This window comes from Mesoplodon densirostris, chromosome 5 (assembly GCF_025265405.1).
Source record: "Mesoplodon densirostris isolate mMesDen1 chromosome 5, mMesDen1 primary haplotype, whole genome shotgun sequence".
Taxonomy (NCBI): Eukaryota; Metazoa; Chordata; class Mammalia; order Artiodactyla; family Ziphiidae; genus Mesoplodon; species Mesoplodon densirostris.
The window spans coordinates 51,269,124-51,287,809 of NC_082665.1; the positions used below are offsets into that span (position 1 = coordinate 51,269,124).

General features: G+C 35.1%; 1 long non-coding RNA gene across 5 annotated transcripts in view; it reads right to left on the reverse strand.

The window, feature by feature from the left end:
• Positions 1–18,686, reverse strand: part of LOC132491000 (uncharacterized) — a 209,875-nt gene that overhangs the window by 117,008 nt on the left and 74,181 nt on the right. For 3 of the 5 annotated variants that reach the window (XR_009532625.1, XR_009532626.1, XR_009532631.1), the window contains one exon: positions 12,682–13,175. This is a non-coding gene — a long non-coding RNA (uncharacterized LOC132491000). Of the gene's footprint in view, positions 1–12,681; positions 13,176–18,686 lie in introns of those variants that run through there. The other 2 variants (XR_009532628.1, XR_009532630.1) reach the window with 2 other exon arrangements.

An 18,686-nucleotide genomic window follows, 5' to 3' on the forward strand; every position in this document is an offset into this window, starting at 1 on the left:
TGCAAAAGAATGATGTTAAGTAGCATTCTAATTTCATATACAAAAATAAACTCCAAATGTATTAAAGACTTAAATGTAAGACCAGACACTATAAAACTCTTAGAGGAAAACATAGGAAAACACTCTGACATAAATCTCAGCAAGATCTTTTTTGATCCACTGCCTAGAGTAATGGAAATAAAAACAAAAATAAACAAATGGGACCTTAATTAAACTTAAAAGCTTTTGCACAGCAAAGGAAACCATAAACAAGATGAAAAGACAACCCTCAGAATGAGAGAAAATATTTGCAAATGAAATGACAAAGGATTAATCTCCAAAATATACAAACAGCTCATGGAGCTCAATATCAAAAAAACAAACAATCCAGTTAAAAAATGGGTGTAAGACCTAAATAGACATTTCACCAAGGAAGACATACAGATGGCCAAGAGGCACATGAAAAGATGTTCAACATCACTAATTATTAGAGAGTTGCAAATCAAAACTACAATGAGGTATCACCTCACGCTTGTTAGAATGGCCATTATCAAAAAATCTAGAAACAATAAATGCTGGAAAGGGTATGGTGAAAAGGGAAGCCTCCTGTACTGTTGGTGGGAATGTAAATTGATACAGCCACTATGGAAAACAGTATGGAGTTTCCTTAAAAAGCTAAAAATAGAACTACAATATGAGCCAGCAATCCCACTACTGGACATATACTCTGAGAATACCATAATTCAAAAAGAGTCATGTACCACAATGTTCATTACAGCTTTATTTACAATAGCCAGGACAGGGAAGTGACCTAAGTGTCCATCAACAGATGAACTGATAAAGAAGATGTGGCACATATATACAATGGAATATTACTCAGCCATAAAAAGAAATGAAATTGAGTTATTCATATTGAGATGGATTGACTTAGAGTCTGTGATACAGAATGAAGTAAGTCAGAAAAACAAATACTGTATGCTAACACATATATATGGAATCTAAAAAAAAAAGTTACTGATGAACCTAGTTGCAGGACAGGAATAAAGATGTAGACATAGAAAATGGACTTGAGGACTTGGGGTGGGAGGGCGAAGCTGGGGCAAAGTGAGAGTAGCATCGACATATATATACTACCGAATGTAAAATAGTTGGTTGGTGGGAAGCAGAAGCTTAGAATAGGGAGATAGGCTCGGTGCTTTGCGATGACCTAGAGAGGTGGGATAGGGAGGATGGGAGGGAGGCTCAAGAGGGAGGGAATATGGGGATATGTGTGTGCATATGGCTGGTTCGCTTTGTTGTACAACAGAAACTAACACAGTATTGTGAAGCAATTATACTCCAATAAAGATCTATTAAACAACTAAAATCTGATTAATAATTCTAACCTGATTATTCTAATTAAGGTACATCAATAGTTATAAATTTGGTTATTATTACTTGTTTTTTTTTGTTGTTGTTGTTATTTTACAACTAGGCTACTAGAAACAAAGTTAATTGTGCAGAAAACAGTTAACATAGGTGGCCCAAGACTGCTGTCCTTAGAAGGCCTACTTTCAAGACTGGCCATTGGCTGGTATCTGGGAACTTGGATTTTGAGGGTACTCCTACCATTCCCCAAAATGATAAGGGTTGTATATCATGTCTGCAGTATTTGAGCAAGCAATGTGCTTTAAACTACATCCACTTTCCTGGGAGTCTGGAAGATTGGTATGTGCTAGGCAGCAAGTGCCTATGTGACCAGCTCCCAATAAAAATCTAGGAAATGAGTCTCTAGTCAGCTTCCCTCAGCAAAAACAGCACGCATGTTTCTACATTTCCATTGTTAGGAAAGAGTGCTCCATGTGACACTTAATAAGAGGTAAGGAAGACTGCAGATAGATTCCTCCACACCCTACTTATGCTTCTTTCCCTGATCCAGCTGTTTAGCCTAACTACATCTGTGTGATAAAATATAGTTTTACTCCTAAAGATTTAAGTCCCATGAATCATTCTACAGATTTTTAATGTGGGCATGGTGTTGGGGACTCCATCACCATTAATACGAGCTTCCAAAACACAACAATAAAATGTATACACGGTAACAAAATACTTCAGTGTGTCAGATTTTAAGCCACCAACTATTAGACACCCAGGTCTCAAATCTCTGGAAAATTTAAAATTTGGCTCTCACAAAGCTAGTAAGATCTGCCTTCAGCACACCCCAGGAAAACCAAAAACCAACACAATGTAATGTAACCTTGAATCTAGACCTGATAAAGAGACCTGTTCGTCATATTGTTGAGACTGTCAAAAACCTAGTATTGTCTCATGCACACAAGAGTGCTAAGAAGAGCCACACAAATATGTCAGACCAAAAGGGGCAAATCAATAAATGAAACTTTGCATAAGACTTTGCTTAAAGTTGAATCAATTATTTTTTTTATTTTTATTTTTTTTTGCAGTACGCGGGTCTCTCACTGTTGTGGCCTCTCCTGTTACGGAGCACAGGCTCCAGATGCGCAGGCTCAGTGGCCATGGCTCATGGGCCCAGCCACTCTGAATCACGTGGGATCTTCCCAGACCGGGGCACGAACCTGTGTCCCCTGCATCGGCAGGCAGACTCTCAACCACTGCACCACCAGGGAAGCCCGAATCAATTATTTTATGTTTTATTTTAGTTCCTCAATTTTATAGACAATCTTAGAGAAGAAAATAAATATACAATCCTGTAAACTGTTCAAATACAAAGAAGTATATATATATATATGCTAGAGAAATGATATAGCATTTGAATCTGCAGTCAGCTGCTAAAAATTATAAATGACAAAGCTATCACACTTGATATCTCATCAGCAAAATTAATATAAAAGTGAAGTACTTTTAATTTTTGTTGAAAAAATGGAGAGCTATACATAAAGCAGAGCTTGTTCTCAGTTACTGCTGACTCCACAGTTCCTTCAACAGCACCTGTCATAAAACCCACTCAACATATACACTGAATTAATGAACACCTAGCTCACAAATAAGTATCACATGGTTAAACTGACTACTCATTTCTTCATCCAATTCTTGAAAATGACAGCATAAAAATATAATGTGAGACCATAACACATTCATTATATATGGTTGTTATATTTTTTAAGTGTCACTCTGCTTCTAGTGTTTTGACCCAACTGGGAAAATATAGAATACTTCTATTACTCATAATAGCTTTGGGAAAAAAACATTTTTCTGAGTGCATTAGACTATTACTCTATTAATCAGAAGTCAAGAGTGCATTAGTATCTTTTATATAAACTGAACTTTCAAGTAGTTTTGACACTGATCAAGTTAAATGTGATAGTGGCCAGAGTGATGAAATATAGTGGAAATGATGCAATACATTAGAATTAAGAATTCTGATGTGCTAAAATAAATTGATTGTCTTAGGAAGTACTGTACTCATATTCAGAAATGTTCTGAAGATAAATAAAATTTCCAAAATTTAAGTGAACAGGTAATAAAATCAGATTTCCAACTGTGAGACTGTTAAAGTATCTATTTTTATAATTTCTGATTTTTTATACATAAGAACATCCATTTAATGTGTCACTCTACCAATAAGAAATAAAATGCAACTTAAAACTTTCAGTTTAATAATGATACGCCAAAGGCATCACGTTTAGAAAATGGCATCACATACACATTTTGGTCGTAGAAAAATTGTGTTCTGCTCTTTTAAAGACCTAAATTTTCAAAGGGTGATGCCAATACAACTGCTAATGAAAGTAGTGATCTCAAGAGCCCAACACAATTGTGAGTAATTTTCCCATTATATGAAGCAGGCATCAGTTTTAATGGATTCCAGCTGAACAAAAACTTCTCTAGAAAGGACTGGCTTCCCATTAAGGTATAGAAATGTAGAAAGAGCATTGCTTCCCTCAGACAATAGGAAAAAGCCAAATAATCTACAAAATTATAATTTGTTCTTAGCTAATAAGGTAGCTGAGGTCACAGAGGAAAAAGTAGGCTGAAATCTGAGGAAAGACAGGCACCTTCAAGGAAATACAAGTGGTTCTGCCTTATCTGGGGAAGAACATAGCAGGAAAACTGGTCTGACATATAAGCCAGTAAAAAGATTTTAGCTAAAAATTTTAACAAATTCTTAAAAACCAAGTGCGGGATAACCTGAGAATATAGAACTCCCAAGACCCCAAGATACCAGGGATTTTACACTCAGAGTTTTCCATGGATGTCACCACAGGGCAACAAAAACTTTTTTTTTTTTTTTTTTTTTTTTTGCGGTACACAGGCCTCCCACTGTTGTGGCCTCTCCCGTTGCACAGCACAGGCTCCGGAGGCACAGGCTCAGCGGTCATGGCTCATGGGCCTAGCCGCTCCGCGGCATGTGGGATCTTCCCGGACCAGGGCACAAACCCGTGTCCCCTGCATTGGCAGGCGGACTCTCAACCACTGCGCCACCAGGGAAGCCCAACAAAAACAATTTTGATTAGAGTGAGACACTACAAAAAGGCCCCCTTTGTGGTTCAAGCCTGAAAAAGAAAAGCAGCTGCCACTGCAGGAAAGCACAAAGTTCCGTTTGGAAACGTCTCTCCTACAGGGAAAAAACAATCCTTGAGCTGTGAGTTGGGGAAAGAGGAGGGGAAAGAGCAAACAGCTGCACCTGGGGCACCAAAAACAAAAACATTTCTACCCTTGGAAGGAGGGTTAGAGATTCTCCAGGCTCTGGCTATTAGAGGCATTTAGCAAAAGGAACCAGAGCAAGATCCTAGAGAAAGCCCATCCCCAAGAACCAGGAACATCAAGACAATCTAAGCCTGAAATTGGAACAGGACAACAGAGAAAGCCCTCCCTGCCCCTACCACCAGGCTACTCTGTGCTGACTTATGCGGCAGTCAGGCCCTGGGGTAAGAGATATGGAGAGAGACCTATTCTGATGTGGAAGCACACAGGGAAAGTCTAAACATAATAGGAGAACAGGAGCATTGAGAAAAAAAAAATCCTCTGACAATCAATCTTGCACCCTATGCACAAGGTAACCCTGAAAAAATCTGAAGCAAACTAAACAGCAAGGGTAACTACAGCTACAACCAAACCAACACTCAACTCAATTTTTATGCAAGCCAAAAGACAGCTGACCAGCATCTTTCAAGTTCCGAAAGAAAAACATCAACCCAAGAACTTTGTAACAAATGAAAATATTTTTCAAAAGGGAAAGCTACATAAAAACTTTCAGAGACAAACAAAAACAGAAAATTCAATACCATTTACTAGAACGCATATTAAAGGACATCCTTGAGGTAAAATAAATACAATACAATACGAAACTTACCTGCGTCTCAGATTATCTGTAAAATGGGAAAAAGCAAGACTGAAAAAAAAAAGACTCTGTGGCTTTTCACATCAGGGGATCCCCACACTTTTGTGTCTTACCTCCAGGAGCTGGACGAAGTTCTCAGAGTGAATAGCAGAGAAAAACCCCCTTGTGCTTCTGGCAGGAGGAGAGGAAAAGGAACAATTCTGAAATATGCCAGAGCACCCTGTTTGTCTTTAAAATGTCTGCCCTCAGGTGAAATTATTTACCTAGAACCTAACCTGCTGGGGTTAATCAGAACTTAATTGACCTGGAGGAAGGAAAAACCCAATTCCAGACCCCTCTAGCCTTCCATGGGGAAGAAAGGATATACCCAAATACAGCCCACTCTAGCCATCGGGGGCCAATGAAGAGGGTCAAAAATTGAGAAGTCTGTGTGAAATTCACAGATCAGTGGTACAAGCTCACTCAGAAGTGAAAAAAAACTGTAAGAGAAAAGAGAAATGAAGAATGCCTTTCATGACATTATTGGTAGACTGGAGACAGCTGAGGAAAGGTTCTCTGAGCTTGAAGATATCTTAATAGAAACCACTGAAACTGAAAAGCACTGAGAAAAAGGACTAAAGGAAAAAAAAAAAATCCAAAACTGTGGGACACCTGAAAAAGGTATAACACATGCCTTATGAGAATTCCAGAAGGAGAAGAAAGAGAGAAAGGATCAGAATAAGTGTTTGAAACAATAATGACAGTAGAATGCCTTGCAGGAAATGTTACAAAAAAATCTTTAGAGGGAAGGAAAATGATAAAGGTCAGAAACTCCAATCTGTATAAAGAAAGGAAGAGCATCTGAGAAGGAATAAGTAAAGGTAAAATTAAAACATCTATTTTTCCTATTCTTAAATAATCTGTTAGTTAACAGTATGTTCAAAATAATAATGGTAACAGTGTATTCAATCATGTGTACTTATATATATAGATATATATGTGCTTATATATAAGTGAAATGAATGATAGCAATGATAAAAGGGACAGAAGGAAGGAATAGGGATTATTTTATTACTATAAGGTAATCATTACTTGTGCATCAGTATAGTGTTATTTAAAAGTGGACTTGAATTAGCTGTAAATGTTATTGAAGCCACTAAAAAAAGTAAAAACAGAAGTAAAATGAACTTTCTAAGAAAAAAAGGAAATCATATAAAAATGCTCAATTAGAAACACAAAAGACACAAAAAAAGCGGAAGACAAAAATAGGAATAAAGATCAAAGGTGACAAACAGAAAAATACTAAAAAATATGGTAGTTTTAAATCCAACTATATCAATAATCACTTTGACTATCAATGGTTTAAATGCACAAATTGGCAGTGTATCAAGAAACAAGACCCAACTACATGCTGTCTAAAAAAATCCACTTTAACATAAAGACACATAAGGATTAAAAGTAAATGAATGAAGTAAAATGTACCATGCTAACACTAATCCAAAAGTAATATTAATTAGTATCTATATTAATTTCAGACAAAGCACACTTCCAAGCAGGGAAAGTTATCAGGGTTAAAGAAGGGCATTACAAAAGGACAAAGAGGTCAATTCTCCAAGACATAACACTTTTTAATGTGTATGCACCCAACAACAGAGTGTCAAAATACATGAAGTAAAAACTAATAGAACCGCAAGGAGAAATAGATGAATTCACTGTTATAGTCAAAGACTTCAACACCCCTCTATCAGAAATGGACAGATTCAGCAGACAAAAATATCATTAAGGATATAGTTGAACTCAACAGTCAACTAGATATAATGGACACCTATAGACTACTTCATACGACAACAGCATAATATATATTTTTGTCAAGCTCATATGGAATATTTACCAAGACAGGCCACAATACAGACACATAAAACACACCTTAGCAAATTTAAAAGTATAGAAATCATACAGACCACAATGGAATTAAATTAGAAGTCAGTAATGGAAAGATAACTAGATCTTTATCTATGTTATCTACACAAATCCCAAGATATGCATAGATTAAACAACAAATTTCTTTGATGTGGGTCAAAGAATAAATCTCAAGAGTAATTAAACACTATTTTGAACTAAATGGAAATGAAAACAACTTACCAAAATCCATGGGATGCAGTGAAAACAGTACTTAGAGGGAAATATATAGCACCAAATGCATATATTAGAAGAGAAGAAAGATCTAATTTTTCCACTTAGAAAATTGGAAAAGGAGCAAATTAAATCCAAAGTAAGTAGGAGAAAAGAAATAATAATAAGTATAGGCAGATCTCAGAAGAACTGGGTTTTGAGACTCCTTCTGGTGCCTGGTAGGCTTCTTTCCCATCTGCTCTGTCCCATGTAACCCCTCGAGCCCCTTGGAGGAGTCCTGGGTGCCTGGATAAATTAACTTCTCAGAAAATGTATTGAAGGTCTCTAATGTGTAAAGAGTTACCCTAGGAGCTATGGATTCACAGCCCACAGTTTATTACTGTTTTAATTCATCTGCCCCTATTATTTTTCTCTTCCAGGAATAAATTCTCTTCTACTCTCCAACTAGTTATTATAAGTATATGATGTCACCTAAGGTTATGTACAATAAAGTTTATTTTCTCTTCTTCCATTCAGCAAACATTCCCTATCTTCTAAATACCACATTGAATTTTTCTGCAATAAATTCCTATACTGTAGTAGCCAGTGTTACCTAATGTTGATATTTCAAGTATCCTCTTTTACAAGTAATAGCTTTTATTTCTTCAGAGTATAAAATATTGAGTGAAGGAATCATGTGTAGCAAATATGTTTTTTACTATTATATCATATTCCTTATACAGAATCATACATAACATCTTCTCATCTTAAAACTCTCCAAAGCCCATCCATTACTCTCAGAGTACTGACTACATTTCTTTACATGGCTAAAAGAACACATCCATATATTACCTACTTATCTCTAAGTGTGTTTGCAATATTTTACAACTATATTCAAGATTACAGGAAGATTGTCTTGTAATTTTCTTTTATGGCAATATATTTGGTCAGGTTTTTGTATCATTGTTATGTTGGTCTCACAAGACCAATAGAATACAATTATCTCTTTTTCTATTCTCTGGAAAGTTTTGAGTAATATTACCTTGATGGAGAAGTATGTGGATTAGAAATTTCTTTGCAGAAAAGCTTTTAATTATGGATTATGTTTCCTTCAAATAATAGGATTTTAAAATTATCTCTTCATTATGATATAAGTCTTCTAAATTGTATTTCTCCAGGAATTATCCATTCCATCTAAAATTTTCAATTTATCCATGTAAAATGGCTCATAATATTCTTGTATTATATGTGCATTGACTGTCTGACAGTATAACTATCTTATTTTGCATTCCTTACACTGAGCTTTTGTATTTCTGCTATATTTTATTGAGTCTTACCATGGGGTAATTTTTTTAAAGAACCAATTTTTGACTTTCTCTAATAAATAATTGTTTTCTGATTCATTAATTTTCCCTCATATTTATCATTTTCTTTCTTTCACCACCTCAGACTTAATTTTTTATTGTTTTTTTTTCTTTTTTGCTAGACATTATTTTTAGAGCAGTTTTAGGTCCACGACAAGATTGAACATCAACTACAAAGAGCCACACACATCCACTACCTCCACCACTATCAATATGCCCCACCAGAGTGCTACACGTTACAGTTGATGAACATAATTGATGAACCTACATTGACAAATCATTATCACCCAAAGACCATAGTTTACATTTAGTGTTGTACATTCTATGGCTTTGTATAAATGTATAGTGACATGTATCTACCATTATAGTATCATAGAATACATTTACTGCCCTAATAATCCTCTGTGATTTGCTTTTTCATCACACCCTCCTTCTTAACCCACAGCAAACACTGATCTTTTTATCTTCTCCATTGTTTTGCCTTTTCCAGGTAGTCAAATAGTTGGAATCATACAGTATGTACCCTGTTCAAACTGACTTCTTTCATTTAGTAATATACATTTAAGTTTCCTCCATTTCTTCTTATGACTTGATAGTTCAATTCTCTTTAGCACTGAATTATATTCCATTGTCTGTATGTATCACAGTTTATTTATCCATTCACTTTCTGAAGGTTATCTTGGTTGCTTCCAAGTTTTGGTAATGATGAAAAAAGCTGCTATAAATAAAGATGTACAGGTTTTTGTGTGGACATAAGTTTTCAACTCCTTTAGGTAAATACCAAGGAACAAGACTGCTGGATAGTATAGTAAGAATATGATTACTTTTGTAAGAAACTGCCAAACAGCCCTAAGTGGCTGTACCATTTTTGTTCCCACCAACAATGAAGGAGAGCTCCTGTTCCACATCCTCACCAGTATATGGAGTTTTCAGTGTTCCAGTTTATGGCCATTCTAATAGGTGTGTAGTGCTATCTCGCTGTTGTTGTAATTTACATTTTCCAGATGACATATGATGTGGAATGCATTTTCATATGCATCTTTAGTATCTGTATACCTTTTTCAGTGAGATGTCTGGTGAGGTCTTTGCCCTAATTTTTAACTGAGTTGACTGTTTTCTTATTGTTGAGTTTTAACAGTTCTTTATATATTTTGAATAACAGTCTTTCAATGAGATATGTCTGTTGTAAATATTTTCTCCCAGTCTGTGATGAGTCTTTTCATTCTCTTCACAATGTCTTTCACAGAGTAGAACTTTTTAATTCTAATGAAGTCCAGTTTATCAATTCCTCCCTCATGGATCTTGTTTTTGGTATTTTTTAAGACCATTTTTAAAAAAATAAAGTATAGTTGATTTAAATGTTGTGTTAGTTTCAGGTGTAAAGCAAATTCATTCTATACATACATCTATATCTTTTCATATTCTTTTCCAATATAGGTTATTACAAAATATTGGGTAGATTTCCCTTTTCTATGCAGTAAGTCCTCATTGGTTATCTATTTTATACATAGTAGTGTGTGCCTTCAGTATTGTAACTCAAAAATTATCACCAAACCCAAGGTCATCTAGGCTTTCTTCTATACTCTCTTCTAGTTTTATAGTATTGCATTTTACATTTAGGTATGTGAATAATTTTGAGTTCATTTTTGTGAATGGTATAAGGTCTGTGTCTAGATTCTTTTTTTCTTTTAATGTGGATATCTAGTTGTTCCAAAACCTTCCTTTGAAAAGACTTCTTTTTCTCCATTGAATTAGTTGTGTTCCTTTATCAAATACTAGTTGACTATATCTAAGGGGGGCTATTTATGAACTCTCTATTCTGTTCCATTGATCTATGCATGTATTCTTTTGCTAATACCAGACTGTGTTGTTTTCTATAAATTTGCAGAATGTCTTGAAGTCAAATAGTGTCAGTGCTCCAACTTTGTTCTTCTCTTTCAGTATTGAGTTGGTTATTCTGGGTCCTCTACCTCTCCTAATAAACTTTAGAATCAGTCTGTCAATAACAAAAAAAACTTGCTGGAATTTTGATTGAAATTGCAATGAATCTATAGATCAAGGTGGAAGAATGGACTGCATAATAATATTGAGTCTTCCTGTTTATGAACATAAAATACCTCTCCACTCATTTGGTTGTTCTTCTATTTCAATACATTTTTTAATGAATGAATTAAAGAATATAAGCCTAAAAGAATCAGAATATGTATATAAATTCAGTGGAAAATCAGACTGAATAATATACAAAGGGACAAATTTTAGAGAACTCAAAAAGTAGGCAAATGCATGGTGAATTTGTACTTGACTTAGGCTTCTTAAGCTCCTGACCTCTTATTTCCTAAAGTTACCTCACTGCCAAGTGGTACATACTTGTAGTTTTCTATTACTTATAAATTCACAAAAAGTTACTTCATCAGATATACATTATAAAGAACAGTTTTTTTCCCCCGGAACTTGGGTAATACTCTGCACACAAAAACTGCTCCTTGAAGCTTGGACTATTTTGTTATCATTTCTTCTGTCTTCTAAGAGCCTATTGTTTTCCACACAGTAGGTATACAACAAATGTCTCCTAAAACTAAATACAAATATCTCCAGAAGAGAACAGTTTATGAGTAACCTAACTGGTTTATCATGTGTGAGACTTCACAGAGTTGTTGTCGGGACTGATAGGAACTGCATTTTATTTATTTCTGTATTTGCCTTCCTTGAAACTTACATAGGCTTAAAATTCAGTGCTGTATGCTCAGCCTACCCAGTGTCAAAATTAATCAGAAATTGAATGAAATCCACTGGACTTAATCACACTTAATACTAAAATACAGAACATCCTATGTTTAGAATGTCAAATTATGGGTCAAAGATAAAATCATTTGCTGGTATGAAAAGTAAGAGACATTTAATCTCTGAGCAATTTCTCAAAGATGCTCACAGTTGTCCTACTTAACATAGTGTCTCAGCCACAGTGCAGCAAGCTCTACTTGCAGGGATGGAAATAGGACATTATTAAAATGATATCTGCTTGATTCAATAGTAGAGTAGGAAGTAGTACCTTATCTTTTTCATCTCCATTTACCATTAAAGCATCATATAAATGTAATCAAGAGAAGAGCTCTAGAACCCTCGGTAGACTCTAGGAATCACGATGTAAAGAAATAATAATTATAATATATATTGGACCAAATTAAGAAGCAATGTCAATAGGTGATGCCCAACTAACCTTTTAAATCAAAATGGGACCTGTAGCAAGAGCTGTATTGGAACACAGGTTCAGCTTGCTCCTCACAAAAGGAGAACTGCTTCATCCTGGTCCTTAAATGAAAAACCCTTTACTATTAAAAAAAATCTTTCTATAGCAGTAGAAATCTTCTTATTTTGGACAACCATTTTTCTTCAATAATTTGTGGTTTCAAAATCTAGGATATCGATATTATTAATATACATATATGCACACACAGAAGAATGAGGTGACTTAGAAAATGTATTCAATAAATATGAATAAATATTAAATCTAAAATAAAAAGAAAGGTGATAATTAATGGAGGAAAGGGAGTGTGTATACGATATTCTCAGAGTCCTTTCCTACATTAAAGTTAAGCCACAATTTTGACTCTAATTATGTAGTCTCCAAAGCTAAAAGGGATTGAACATTTTTTAGCATGACTTGTGGAGAATTTGAGAATAAACAACAGTTTATCAGTGGAGGCAAACTTCTTTTGGCATTTCAATCTGGGAGGCTATTTCTGTTTTTGTAGTGTGTGTGTGTGTGTGTGTGAAGTAAGGAGTTATATGGGTAACAATAACTGATACAGTGGATAACATCCTCGCCAATGACCCTACCGTAAATTTAGTGGTGAATATTAATGCCAAGTCATCAAACAAAGTAGGAAGCCATAATATTACACAATAATTATAGTAATATAATAACCAAGGACAAAATCATTGTCCTTATTTAATGTTCAAAATTAATTATACATCAGAAAAAAAGTGTTTCAATAATAAGTACCAAGTACTTACCAATTGCAAGTACCACCAAACTATTGAATGACTAAACCAGAATCAGAAGCTGGGCAGTCTGACACCAATGCCCATGTTTTTATATGCAGCATTATCGTTGCTTCACCAAAAAGTCTGTAGAATAAAGAGAGCAAGCAGGCAAGAGAATTTCAGTAGAAGATTTCTGCTATTCTGGCTTCATCTACTAATAGAACTAGAAATCTTAAAATATTGGAATAGATGAATGTTTTTCAAATGATCATCCATTGGGCTTCCCTGGTGGCGCAGTGGTTGAGAGTCCGCCTGCCGATGCAGGGGACACGGGTTCGTGTCCCGGTCCGGGAAGATCCCACATGCCGCGGAGCAGCTGGGCCCGTGAGCCATGGCCGCTGAGCCTGCGCATCTGGAGCCTGTGCTCCACAACGGGAGAGGCCACAACAGTGAGAGGCCTGCATACCGCAAAAAAAAAAAAAATAAATAAAATAAAAAATAAAAGATCGTCCATGAACCTCTAGACTTAGTTTGTTGATCTTCTCATAGTTGGTGTTTTCATTTCTCCTTTACATTTCCTCAGTCATTCACTTCTATTATCAAGCACTCAATCTTGATATCACAAGAAAATAAACATCCCATCAACCCTCAACAGCAAACATACACTTAAAACAGCATTTCATACTCTTCTTCTCACTTGGTCAAATACCCTCAAAATACTATACCCATCAATGTCATAAATATATTTGAAGTTATCACTTTGTAACTATCCATCAGTACCACCTGTCCTTATTTGACATAAATTGCATTGTTTATCATGACAATCACTTTATTGCTTATGCCCACATTTTTCTTGTCCCCTTCTAGCATTATTTTCTGATAAATCTCAAACTTTCTTGAAAAAAACAGGCTAAACATTCCCTTTTGGTTTATGTGGCTTAAAACAAAGTAAAATTTATTTATTTTTAATATGACAGCCCATACCATTCTTCAGGATAGGTAGGGGGCCTACCCCTACCCCCTACCTATCTTGTGTGACCTCACTTCAAGAAGTTATGCAAGCATGCCAAGGAATTCCACCTTGAGATGCTACCACCTTAAGAATATGGTCTCCACAGTCACCACAGAAGAGAAAGAAGGGAGAAAGAAAGAAACAAAAATATTGGTGTTATTCCTAAAATCCACCCCATATTTGTATGTGTGTATCCCATTTAAATGGTATCTATTTGGAGAAGACTTTCCTGCAATCATATCAAAGTTAATGGACCTTTGCTTCTTCTTCTTTTTTTTAACATCTTTGTTGGAGAATAATTGCTTTACAAAGGTGTGTTAGTGTTTCTTGTATAGCAAACTGAATCAGCTATACATAAACATATATCCCCATATCCTCTCCCTCTTGTGACTGCCTCCCACCCTCCCTATCTGACCCTTCTAGGTGGTCACAAAACACCAAGCTAATCTTGTGCTATGCAGCTGCTTCCCACTAGCAATGTATTTTACTTCTGGTAGTGTATATAAGTCCATGCCATTCTTTCACTTCGTCTCAGCTTAACCTTCCCCCTCTCTGTGTCCTCAAGTCTGTTCTCTACATCTGTGTCTTTGTTCCTATCTTGCCCCTAGGTTCTTCAGAACTTTTTTCTTCTTCTTTTTTTTAGATTCCATATATATATGTTATCATATGGTATTTGTTTTTCTCTTTCTGCCTTACTTCTTTCTGTATGACAGTCTCTAGGTCCATCCACCTCATTAACAATAACTCAATTGTGTTTCTTTTTATGGCTGAGTAATATTCCATTGTATATATGTGCCACATCTTCTTTATCTATTAATCTATTGATGGACACTTAGGTTGCTTCCCTGTCCTGCCTATTGAAAATAATGCTGCAATGAACATTGTGGTACATGACCATTTTTGAATTATGGTTTTCTCAGGGTATATGCCTAGTAGTGGGATTGCTGGATCATATGTTAGTCCTATTTTTAGTTTTATCAGGAACCTCCATACTGTTATCCATAGTGGCTGTATCAATTTACAGTCCCACCAACAGTACAAGAAGGTACATTTTTCTCCATACCCACTCCAGCATTTACTGTTTGTAGACTTTTTGATGATGGCCATTTTTACTGGTGTGAGGTAATACCTCATTGCAGTTTTGATTTGCATTTCTCTAATGATTAGTGATGTTGAGCATCCTTTCATGTGTTTGTTGGAAATCTCTATCTCTTCTTTGGAGAAATGTCTATTTAGGTCTTCTGCCCATTTTTGGATTGGGTTGTTTGTTTTTTTTTTAATATTGAGCTGCATGAGCTGCCTGTATATTTTGGAGATTAATCCTTTGTCAGTTGCTACGTTTGCAAATATTTTCTCCAATTCTGAGGGTTGAATTTTCTTCTTGTGTATGGTTTCCTTTGTTGTAAATAAGTTTTTTAATTTCATTAGGTTCCATATGTTTATTTTTGTTTTTATTTCCATTTCTCTAGGAGGTGGGACAAAAAGGATCTTGCTGTGATTTATGTCATAGAGTGTTCTGCCTATGTTTTCCTCTAAGCATTTTATAGTGTCTGACCTTACATTTAGGTCTATAATCCATTTTGAGTTTATTTTTATGTATGGTGTTATGGAGAGTTCTAATTTCATTCTTTTACATGTAGCTGTCCAGTTTTCCCAGCACCACTTATTGAAGAGGCTGTCTTTTCTCCATTGTATATTCTTGCCTCCTTTATAAAAGATAACATGACCATATGTGCGTGGGTTTATCTCTGGGCTTTCTATCCTGTTCTATTGATCTATATTTCTGTTTTTTTTGTTTTTTTTTTTTTGCCAGTACCATACTGTCTTGATACTGGAGCTTTGTAGTCAGGGACCCTGATCCCTCCAGCTCTGTTTTTCTTTCTCAAGATTGCTTTAGGTATTCAGGGTCTTTTGTATTTCCATACAACTTGTGAAAACGTTTTTTCTAGTTCTGTGAAAAATGCCATTGGCAGTTTGATAGGGATTGCATTGAATCTGTAGATTGCTTTGGGTAATACAGTCATTTTCACAATGTTGATTCTTCCAATCCAAGAACATGGTATTTCTTTCCATCTGTTTGTATAATCTTTAATTTCTTTCATCAGTGTCTTATAGTTTTCTGCATACAGGTCTTTTGTCTTCTTAGGTAGGTTTATTCCTAGGTATTTTATTCGTTTTGTTGCAATGGTAAATGAGTGTTTCCTTAATTTCTGTTTCAGATTTTTCATCATTAGTGTACAGGAATGCAAGAGATTTCTGTGCATTAATTTCATATCCTGCTACTTTACAAAATTCTTTGATTAGCTCTGTAGTTTTCTGGTGGAATCTTGGGGATTCTCTATGTATAGTGTCATGTCATCTGCAAACAGTGACAGTTTTACTTCTTCTTTACAGATTTTGATTCCTTTTATTTATTTTTCTTCTCTGATTGCTGTGGCTAAAACTTCCAAAACTATGTTGAATAATAGTGGTGAGAGTGGACAACATTGTTCCTGATCTTAGTGGAAATGTTTTCAGCTTTTCATCACTTAACAATGTTGGCTGTGGGTTTGACATATATGGCCTTTATTATGTTGAGGAAAGTTCCCTCTATGCCTACTTTCTGGAGGGTTTTTATCATAAATGTGTGTTGAATTTTGTTGAAAGGTTTTCTGCACCTATTGAGATGATCATATGGTTTTTCCCCTTCAATTTGTTAATATGGTTTAACACATTGATTGATTTGCATATATTGAAGAATCCTTGCATTCCTGAGATAAACCCCACTGGATCATGGTGTATGATCCTTTTAATGTGCTGTTGGATGCTGCTAGTATTTTGTTGAGGATTTTTGCATCTATGTTCATCAGTGATATTGGTCTGTAGTTTTCTTTTTTTGTTACATCTTTGTCTGGTTTTGGTATTAGGGTGATGGTAGCTACATAGAATGAGATTGGGAGTGTTCCTCCCTCTGCTATATTTTGGAAGAGTTTGAGAAGGAGAGGTGTTAGCTCTTCTCTAAATGTTTGATAGATTTTGCCTGTGAAGCCATCTGGTCCTGGACTTCTGTTTGTTGGAAGATTTTTTAATCACAGTTTCAATTTCAGTGCTTGTGATTGGTCTGTTTATATTTTCTATTTCTTCCTGTTTCAGTTTTGGAAGGTTATGCTTTTCTAAGAATTTGTCCATTTTTCCAGGTTATCCATTTTATCAGCATATACTTGCTTGTAGTAATCTTTCATGATCCTTTGTATTTCTGCATTGTCAGTTGTTACTTGTCCTGTTTCATTTCCAATTCTATTGATTTGAGTCTTCTCTCATTTTTTCTTGATGAGTCTGGCTAGTGGATTATCAATTTGGTTTATCTTCTCAAAGAACCAGGTTTTAGTTGTATTGATCTTAGCTATTGTTTCCTTCATTTCTATTTCATTTATTTCTGATCTGATCTTTATGACTTTTTTCCTTCTGCTTACTTTGGGAGTTTTTTGTTCTTCTTTCTCTAATTGCTTTAGGCATAAGGTTAGGTTGTTTATTTGAGAAGTTTCTTGTTTCTTGAGGTAGGATTGTATTGCTATATACTTCCCTCCTAGAACTGCTTTTGCTGCATCCCATAGGTTTTGGGTCATCTTGTTTTCATGGTCATTTGTTTCTAGGTATTTTTTGATTCCCTTTTTGATTTCTTCAGTGATCTCTTGGTTATTTAGTAGTGTACTGTTTAGCCTCCATGTGTTTGTATTTTTTACGTATTTTTTCTTCTAACTGATATCTAATCTCATACCTTTGTGGTCATAAAAGATACTTGATACAATTTCAAATTTCTTAAATTTACCAAGGCTTGATTTGTGACCCAAGATATGATCTGTTCTGGAGAATGCTCCATGAGCTCTTGAGAAGAAAGTTTATTCTGTTGTTTATGGGTGGAATGTCCTATAAATATCAATTAAGTACATCTTGTTTAATGTATCATTTAAAGCTTATATTTCCTTATTTATTTTCATTTTGGATGATCTGTCCTATGTTGTAAGTGGGGTGTTAATGTCCCCTACTATGATTGTGTTACTGTCAATTTCCCCTTTTATGGCTGTTAGCATTTGCCTTAATATTGAGGTGCTCCTATATTGGGTGCATAAATATGCACAATTGTTATATCTTCTTCTTGGTTTTATCCCTTGTTAATTATGTAGTTTCCTTCTTTGTCTCTTGTAATAGTCATTATTTTAAAGTCTATTTTGTCTGATATGAGAATTGTTATTCCAGCTTTCTTTCAATTTCCATTTGCATGGAATATCATTTTCCATCTCCTCACTTTCAGACTGTATGTGTCCCTAGGTCTGAAATGGGTCGCTTTTAGACAGCATATATACTGGTCTGGTTTATGTATCCATTCAGCCATTCTATGTCTTTTGGTTGGAGCATTTAATCCATTTACATTTAAGGTAGTTATCAATATGTGTGTTCCTATTACTATTTTCTTAAATGTTTTGGTTTGTTATTACAGGTGTTTTACTTCTGTTGTGTTTCCTGCCTAGAGAAGTTCCTTTAGGATTTGTTGTAAAACTGGTTTGGTGGTGATGACTTCTCTTAGCTTTTGCTTTTATGTAAAGTTTTTAATTTCTCTTTCGAATTTGAATGAGATCCTTGCTGGGTAGAGTAATCTTGGTTGTATTTTTTTCTCTTTCATCACTTTAAATATGCCCTGCCACTCCCTTTTGGCTTGCAGAGCTTCTGTTGAATGATCAACTGTTAACCTTATGGGGTTCCCTTGAATGTTATTTGTTGCTTTTCTGTTGCTGCTTTTAATATTTTTTCTTTGTATTTAATTTTTGATAGTTTTATTAATATGTGTCTTGGCATGTTTCTCCTTGGATTTATCCTGTATGGGGCTTTCTGTGCTTCCTGGACTTGATTGACTATTTCCTTTCTCATATTGGGGAAGTTTTCAACTATAATCTCTTTAAATATTTCTCAGTCCCTTTCC